The sequence below is a fragment of the Salmo salar genome, chromosome 17 (assembly GCF_965601325.2).
Source record: "Salmo salar chromosome 17, fSalSal1, whole genome shotgun sequence".
In the NCBI taxonomy this organism is placed as follows: domain Eukaryota; kingdom Metazoa; phylum Chordata; class Actinopteri; order Salmoniformes; family Salmonidae; genus Salmo; species Salmo salar.
The window spans coordinates 62808655-62817447 of record NC_138307.1 but is presented as its reverse complement, the minus strand read 5'-3'; the positions used below and the strand labels follow the sequence as shown (position 1 = coordinate 62817447).

Sequence of the window (8793 nt, the reverse complement as noted above, 5' to 3'; positions counted from 1 at the left end):
TTTCCATCAACTGGTATTTCCATCAATGAATAGGCTAAAAAGCATTATTTCGCAATGGGATTTATTTTCTTCATATTTCACATGCTTTGCGATTATGTAGGCTACTTTGTGCATAATGTCGCTATTGTACTACATAATTGATATAGTGAAGGTATACGCTGTACTACTTGGATATGCATCAGTGGGGATTAAAAAGTAATACGCAATACCCCCACTACACCACTGCTACCTAGTACACACTAGCTCGTTAATACATGCGCCATCATCTCTGGTAGGATTCAACCAGTCTGAGCCCGTATTTCTCACAGCGCCTGTGTCCTGAGAAGGTATCTGCTGGAGCCAGACCCTTTTGAAAGATACTGGAGTAATTCATAATGAGAGAATTATCATTTTACCAATTAAAAATCTTTCACTGTCATGTAAAAGTTAGAGTTTGTCTGACATGCATCTGATTATAATTAGCTTGCCTACAACAGTTGTTTTGGACTGGGCAATTCTTATCAACACAAAATGTGTCACCACACACACTCAATCGCTTTCTCGCTCGCTCACACACACACACCTATATGGGAGCAACTGAATCTGCAACACCAGAGAAATGAACTCTGACTATTACTATCACATTCTGCCTTCACAGGTATCCATGCTGTTCACATTCTGCCTTCACAGGTATCCATGTTGTTGTTGCCAACAAAAGCCCCCCTAATTTCTCTTTATCTTAGTCACTAATTCATATTTACATGGTTAGAGGGTCAGTGGTGAGCTCTTGGTTCTCAGTCAAATTTAAACCATGATGTCCCAGCACTAAGCTGTACGGTTTTACAGTTCTTAGCTCTGAGCTCTGGCTCGATAATAAGGAGCAAACATGGCGTCCCACATCTGCTTCAGCATCTGCAGCAGCTGTGAGATCCATATCCAAGAATCATCATAACATTTACGCTCTTTGTTCTGATATCTAGTCGCTGTTCAGTGCTTAGGTGCTTAAATACTGTAGGTAGGTTGGGTGCAATCAAAAGCTAGACAAAAGCTGAATGCTAAGTGCTAGACTAGTATTAACTAAAGCAACCACGTTATTTTGATGTTGACAGTTTCTTTCAATGATTGAATAATAGGCTTACAATGTTATTTATTTTGTACCTGGATCCATCCGGACAAAAAGCGTGTAGAAAAGGACCGCAGCCAGAAAGACTCTACGAAGAGTGAATGACCCAGCACTAGCTACTGATAGGCCTCAAGTTTCTGAATCACAGCACCTATAAAGCACAAACACAGTCACACTGTCTGGCAGCATTAAAGTCAATACAAAGGGTTAATGCAACTGTAAATGAGATGCACCTTGAGGTGTGTTAAGTCCAGAAGCCACCACAGGACTGGGGTTGGGACTAGGGCTTGGAGGTTGTTCTTGGCTGAGGTTCTCTTTATTCGCCACGATATCCAGTGCTATTTATTTCTGGTCCTCTGTGAATGCAATACCTCCCACCTCACCAACAACTAACTCCCATGCCTCTGTCATATGACCTAAAGGCACTAGAATATGCAGTAAATACAGCTCTGTTACAGTCCCAAATCCTGCCAATCTCCCATTGGATGGGTAGCACAGCCAAACATTGCTTGCCTACTGCATCATAGCTTGCTCACCCACTTTGGTGTAAAGAAGTATGCTACAAAAAAGAAGAGGGACATGATGAGGGACATGGTGAAAAACATCAATCACAATGTGCAGTGTCTGTTATAAATGGTGTGGAAGAAATGAGAGCCTGCATATTAACCATGTTACATTTTCCTCACCACATCTGCATTATTTTGGCAGGTATTTTCTCAGGGCACTCATAATGCTGCAGAATCCATGCCAGTACACCTGGCCACTGATTGAGTTCAGCCATTGCTTGAATCCCCACAATGCAGAGTGCAGCCTTCAACTCCCCATACCTGAAAGTCAGATGGACAACGATTTAGTCCAATAATGCAATGCAACAAGGACCATGTCATAAAAGTAGAGACATTTCTAAGAATTAGTACCCACCTGTCTTGCTCCACGTTTAAAAGACTATCCAGACCTCTCTCACGTGTTGAAAGCAGCTTGGAAATCCCTCTGAACCATTAACTGCTCGGCAGCTGAGTTCAACAGGCCATGTGTCAGTGCAAAATTTGAACACAGTGGGGGGCTTTGACAGACAGACCTGAACCTGAGAGTCTGAGACATTGAGGTGGATGAGTTGCTTCTCATTGCACTCTAGGTAGCTAATGTTATGTCTCTTTTAGTTGTTTGTGCCGACAAATTATAAGACGAATCACCGACTGTCAACCAAACATTAGTATTGTATTTACCAATATGTTAAACATGCCGTCAATTATGTGGTGGTGGTAAGTTTAATTGAAAAAAACTGTGGTACCTGCCTTGTACAAATTTAATTACATTCTGAGAAGATTTACATGCTCTTATTTGACTTCTGCACTCGCCACCAATCATATTCGGAGATTACTCGTGAACACAAGGCAGTAAATACAGCCTTCAACTCCCCATACCTCACTTGCGTTCTTATTCATACGTGAACCTCCAGGTGCGCTCGATTTAGTTCGCCCGGCATGCCGTATTGAGTGGGGTTTTCTGTATTATTCAAGCCACATAATGTGATGGGGTAGAGTGGTGACATGTCAGATAAGTTATTGTGAATATGATACTTAGTTTCCCGGAAATGCCAACACCCATTGTCAAGACATGCAATTACAACTAAACATGTCAAATGAAAATAAAGCAGCTATAATGCCTTTGTTAACTGCTGTTAACAAGCAACAGATTAACTGAAATGGACAGTATCATAGCTGTCGGAAGGATTAGACCAAAGCGCAGCGTGTAGAGTGCTCATCATCTTTTATTAGAGTAACGTGAACACTTAAACAAAAAATAACAAAACGACACACGACAGTTCCGTAAGGTAACATAGACTATACGAAAAACAACCACCCACAACCCACAGGAAAAAAACAGGCTGCCTAAGTATGGCTTCCAATCAGAGACAACGAAAGACACCTGCCTCTGATTGGAAACCATACTCGGCCACACATAGAAAATGAACATAGAAAATGAAAACTAGAACAAATCCACATGAAACAAACCAACCCCATAACACACAAAAACAACACCCCCTGCCACGCCCTGACCATACTACAATGACAAATGACCCCTTTTACTGGTCAGAACGTGACAGACAGCCACAGTGTCCCAAGTGTTAAGAAAAGAGAGGCAAGATACATTTATTCACAGTTTGCTGTTGGATCCCTCACATGTGATCTCACGCTGAAGTTTCTTTGCTCATGACAGAAATACTTCACAGTTCACACACAGGGTCAAACATCATGACCTTGCTTTTATTCATCAGGCGTGTGTGCAGAGAGAGAGAAAAGACAAGCCAATTGTTTGACGACGTTGCATTCAACCCCATTTTAGTGTTGAAATTTGTGTCAAATTGGATGTTATTTGGTTATGATTTGGTTCTGAATGAATTCTACTGATATTTTGTGGATATTAGTGAGAACATCAGTAAGACCATCTGCTCCTATAGCACGTATGCTTTCTCTGTTGTGAAGTTGTTGTTGAGAGCGACCCCCCTGTTGTCTGTACAGCTGCCTCTACAAGGGGTGTTTGGGTTCTCTCCCCATGGTATTCCGTGTTTATAGCTGTGCACACAAGCAACACTTTACACACACCGGCACACACACGCACAAAAACTTTAGTGCATGCGCACACACACACACGCACACACACACACACAAACATACACACACACAAACATTCATACTCAGTACAATGACTGCACCATGGCTTTGACTCATCTAAACTGCCTTAATTACTCATGTTGTTGAAATGTTGTTGAAGCTTGGGAAGACTGCTGACTTTGTTTTCCGCTTGTGCAGGATTGGTGAGTTTCTATGGTTACTGACTGTGCTGATTTGCAAGAGCCAATGAGGGGGTAAAAAAACAATTTCAGGGGAGAGGGCCTTGTGTAAGTGTGAGGGTTATACTCGTCTACCCGTTCAGCTCATACAGCTCTACTCGGCTTGTCACCCTCCCCTAGCTTGTCTCGTCTTTCACACTTGTCCTCTACATCAAGCAATCTTCATTGGATAAATACAAGCAGTTTCAGTATAAGAAGAGGGATATATGAATTTTATAGTTTATCCATAAAGGTAATTACTATACTTTTGTGTTCGTAAAGAATGAATACTTTTTTGTTCACTTAAATGGACTACTTGATTTATTCACTGGAACGTGTTGGTGTAAGGCTGACTATCTAAACAAGGTGTGTTCACACCTTCAAGGCTGCTGAGGCATGGGCATAGACGGAATTCAGTTGAAGGAAGAGGGGGATGAGGTGAAGGAGAAGAAAGAAGATGAAGTGATCCACCTGAGGAGGACCATAGGTCTGCTTCCGGCTATCTCCTTCATCATCGGTACCGTGGTGGGCAGCGGCATCTTCATTGCACCAAAAGGGGTTCTGATGAACAGTGGTAGTGTGGGGCTGTCACTGGTGGTTTGGGCACTGTGTGGGGTCCTCTCGGACCTTCGTTAAGCACCAACTGTCATTTTAAAAGAGGTAGTGGGTAACTATGAAAGCAAGAGGAGCATAATTGTGATGTTTGAGAGTGGCAGTTGCTAACACAATATCCGTCTTGAAACATTTTTGATAAATATTCACACATCAGGCTGATTCAGTATTGTTAAAGGTCCAATGCAGCTGTTTTTATCTCAATATTAAAACATTTCTGGGTAAGAATTAAGCACCTTACTGCTATTTTTTTCCAATTAAAATGGTTTAAAAGATACAAAAATAGCTTCTTAGCAAAAAGTAATTTGTCTCGCAAGAATTTTGCTAGGACTGTATGGGAAAGGTCTGAATGAGAAGCCTAGTTGGAGGAGCATAATGGGAGGGATTGTAACCTGAAAACGAGCTGTTATTGGCAGAGAGATATATTATTGTTATTGGTCTATTAACTTACACTGCCTGGTCATGTAGCCAGGCAGGGCAAAAACAAGCTGAAATTTCAGGCAGTCTACCTCATAGTGTGGTAATATATAGAAAACACAGGTAAATCATGCATTTGACTGCACTGCCCCTTTAATTCACAGACAGCACACAACATTCACTCCCCTAATGGAAGCTTAGGCTACCTCAGAGGTGTAATCTAGTACTCGCTGTATTTTCTTTGGCAGTAAACTGTGCTGGATGTATTCACTTAGCTGAATGATCTGGCCAAGGTCCACAATCCTCTGGTATTTGCACATGCGATCAACCTTTTCACTTATAAAGTAATTTGACTTATCTTATTTAATTAAGGTAATAACAGTTCACTGTACAGGTTATTGTCATACATGCCTCCACTATTATTTGTACCATTAACATAATTTAAAACATTTATTATCATTCAAGTATGAGTCCTTGCACAGATGTCCAAATGTTTACTATTAAACTGATGGTTTAATATACAGATGTAGGATCTTAATTGGAGCCAGTTTGCTACAGCAGGAAAATGAGCCTGTTGATTATAATTAATGGCTGTTTTTGTAGGGGTTGATGCATTTTTCATTAGGGCAAATCAAGTCTGAAATAGAAATTTCAGTGGAAATTACAAACTTCAGAAGTATTTTTAAACCTTAAATACTCTACAAGTTTGAATTTCCTGCTGCGCAGGAAAATTCTCAGCAACAAAAGTGATCAAATCTGTACTATTCATTAAGGCTGTTTATAGGGTAATAGCCTACGGCTGACCAAATAAACAGATCAAAAGGGTAGCATGGGCTGAAAGCATGGGGTGGATGTATGGCTGACCTTTCCCAGGTATTCCCCCAGTTTTTTACTTTATTATACCAGTTTTAAGCACAGCTATAACTAATGATATGCACTGAATAATGAATATTTAAAAAAAATCTGTTTCCTGAATGTATAGAGATAGTTATACAATAGAAAATATCCCAGCCCACTTAGCAAAAACTCCACATTGTTTCCACATCATTTCAACCAACAAATTCAATGTGATGACGTTAAGTCAACGTGGAAAACTGACTGTATTTGAAAAAAGTAATCAACGTAAGGAATTTAGTATTTTTTCGCCTAACTTTTCACCTGAATCCAATGACATGGTGAACATTTTTTGTAATTTCACTTTGAAATTAACGTTAGTTGACAACTCAACCAAATGTAAATCAAAACTTTACGTTGAACTGGCGTCTGTGCCCTGTGGGAGATGTGTCATCTGTCTCTGTCCTTTGTCCAGGGGCCTTGTGTTACGCTGAGCTGGGAACCACATTTACAAAGTCTGGGGCCACTACACCTACCTGCTGGAGACATTAGGACCCTTGCCTGCGTTCCTGCGTCTCTGGGCAGAGTTTTTATTCATCAGGTCAGCAGCCTGTATCTCTGTGTTTCTTTGCATACACTCTTAGAATAGTTTAGGGGACAGTATAGTTTAGTACACGTTTTTCTAATGCTTTTACTGTACTCCATGTGGACTGTAAAGGCCAGCTGTAGCATCCTACGTGTCCCTGGCGTTCGGACGCTATCTGGTGGATCCCCTTTTCAGCCCTTGTGCTCCTCCCACAGCACTGATTAAACTGGTCAGCATTCTTGGAGTGAGTGATAAAATACAATCGATAAGACTTTGTGAATTGTTTGATTACTATGGAATACTATTTCAACAAGGTTTATCTACCCCCCTCCCTGTATTATTTGTGGTGGCGATAAACTGCTGGAGTGTGACCCTGGCCTCTCGCACCCAGATCACGCTGACATTCATCAAGATGTTTGCCCTGGTCTTAATCATCGTTCCTGGCATCATGGCATTAGCCAGAGGTCGGGTAGTGGTTTTGGTAGAGTAACATGATACACGATGTACACAATATACACAGGACCGTAATCAATCAAACCCTGCTAACTCGTTTTCCTCTCTCCCCTCCCCAGGACAGACAGAGAACTTTCAGAATGGCTTTGAGATTGATACATTAACACTGGATAAGCTACCATTGGCCTTTTATTCTGGTCTATATGCCTATGGTGGATGGTAAGCAGTGCACAAGAAAATCCCAATCATACCATTGTTGTGTTGTCCATAAAGAACTGTTAACTGATAAATTAACATATTTTACTTTCTTTGCAGGTTTTATCTGAATTTTGTCACAGAGGAGGTCATTAACCCAAATAGGTATTTTACATTAAAAAAAACTATGTGATTGACCAATTATTTCCACACAATAATCAATGAACCTCATGCCTTAGTTTGTCTACTCTATTTTGTCAGAAACATCCCACTGGCAATCATCTTCTCCATGGTGACGGTGACTGTGTGCTACGTTCTTGTCAACGTGGCCTATTACACCATGATGACAGCAGAGGAGCTTCTTGTGTCTCACGCTGTGGCTGTGGTCAGTACTGTGGCATCATATGGGCAAAGCCAAGAGAAGGAAAATAACTGCATTAGAAGTGAACTGCATGTCAGCCTCATATATGCTGTCTGTTTATCGCAGACGTTTGCCAATCGTGCGCTTCACGGCTTGGCCTCTGTGATTCCTGTACTGGTAGCTGTATCCTGTCTTGGGGCGCTGAACGGTGGCTTCTTTGGAGCACCCAGGTAATAATGCTGCACTCTCGTAATTCAGAAACGTACACCTTGATGTACGCTTGGCTGGTTCTGTTCACGAGACGTCTGTCTGTCTGTCCGTGGTGCAGGATGCTGTTTGTGGGGGCCAGGGAGGGACACTGGCCAGTCCTCTTCTCAATGATCCACATCCGTAGAAACACGCCTCTGCCTGCTGTTCTGCTGCTGGTATAGTCTACTACTACTGCCCATAGTCTACCTTGCCAACCCTATTAGAGTCTCTTTACAGACATCTGCATTGTGGGGATGTCCTTATTGGATTGATGAGGTAGGTCTATGCTTTGCTTTCATGGTCCAGTTGAGATGTTTGTGTTGTCCTTCCTGTAGTATCCGTTGGTGGTAGTGATGGTGGCGAGAGGAGAGATATTCCAGCTGATCAACTTTGCCTCCTTCTCTCGGTGGCTCTTCATTGCCATGGCGACCATGGGGATGCTCATCCATCGCTACCGCTTCCCCCTCCTCCCAAGACCCTTCAAGGTTGCCACGACTACTATAATTAACTAATGTCACTTGTTTGGTACTTACTGGTTGGCTGTTTCTTGACTGTTTACCTACAGTTTTATTCCAATGTCAGCTATTCTGTCTACTATGTGCCGCTGGCCATTGCAGTCACCTTCACAGTGGTGGAACACAGGGGGCAGCTGTGCTCTCACCCTGTCTGGAGTCCCTGTCTACTACCTGACCGTGCACCGCTCACGCCTGCCCACCCGATGGAGAAAGAGCTTCAGTGAGTCACATCCTTATCATGCCACTATGTCGTTGTCATCATACTGAATTACTGATAGCAGAAATGTCAGGTGAGGGTGGTGTTGTGTGGGATAGTTATGGCTGTTGCGAGTCACCGACAGGACTGTCTCTCTATTCTCCAGATACTGCTGGAGGTGGCTCAGCAGGATGTCCAGACCTACTAAAGACACCTCTGTACTCACACACACTCCATATTGTATATGGACGTAAATACCAACGCATGTTAGATTTGGAAAATAGTGAGCCGTTAACTCTACAACATTCACTGCTGGGAAAGTTAGTTCTGCTGAAAAAAAACCCCACTGACTATTGTTTTTGTTTACTTGAATTAATGAGGTGTACTTTTTACGCTTTGAATACGATAGATGTTTTGTGTGGATTATTTACATTTAAAAT

At 42.0% G+C, this 8793-nt stretch overlaps 2 pseudogenes; one reads left to right on the top strand and one right to left on the bottom strand.

Moving 5' to 3' along the window:
- Positions 1–819: 819 nt before the first annotated feature.
- LOC106576434 (peroxisome assembly protein 26-like) lies at positions 820–2203 on the bottom strand (annotated as a pseudogene).
- Positions 2204–4320: 2117 nt separating this feature from the next.
- LOC106576435 (cystine/glutamate transporter-like) lies at positions 4321–8722 on the top strand (annotated as a pseudogene).
- The last annotated feature ends 71 nt before the right edge of the window (positions 8723–8793 follow it).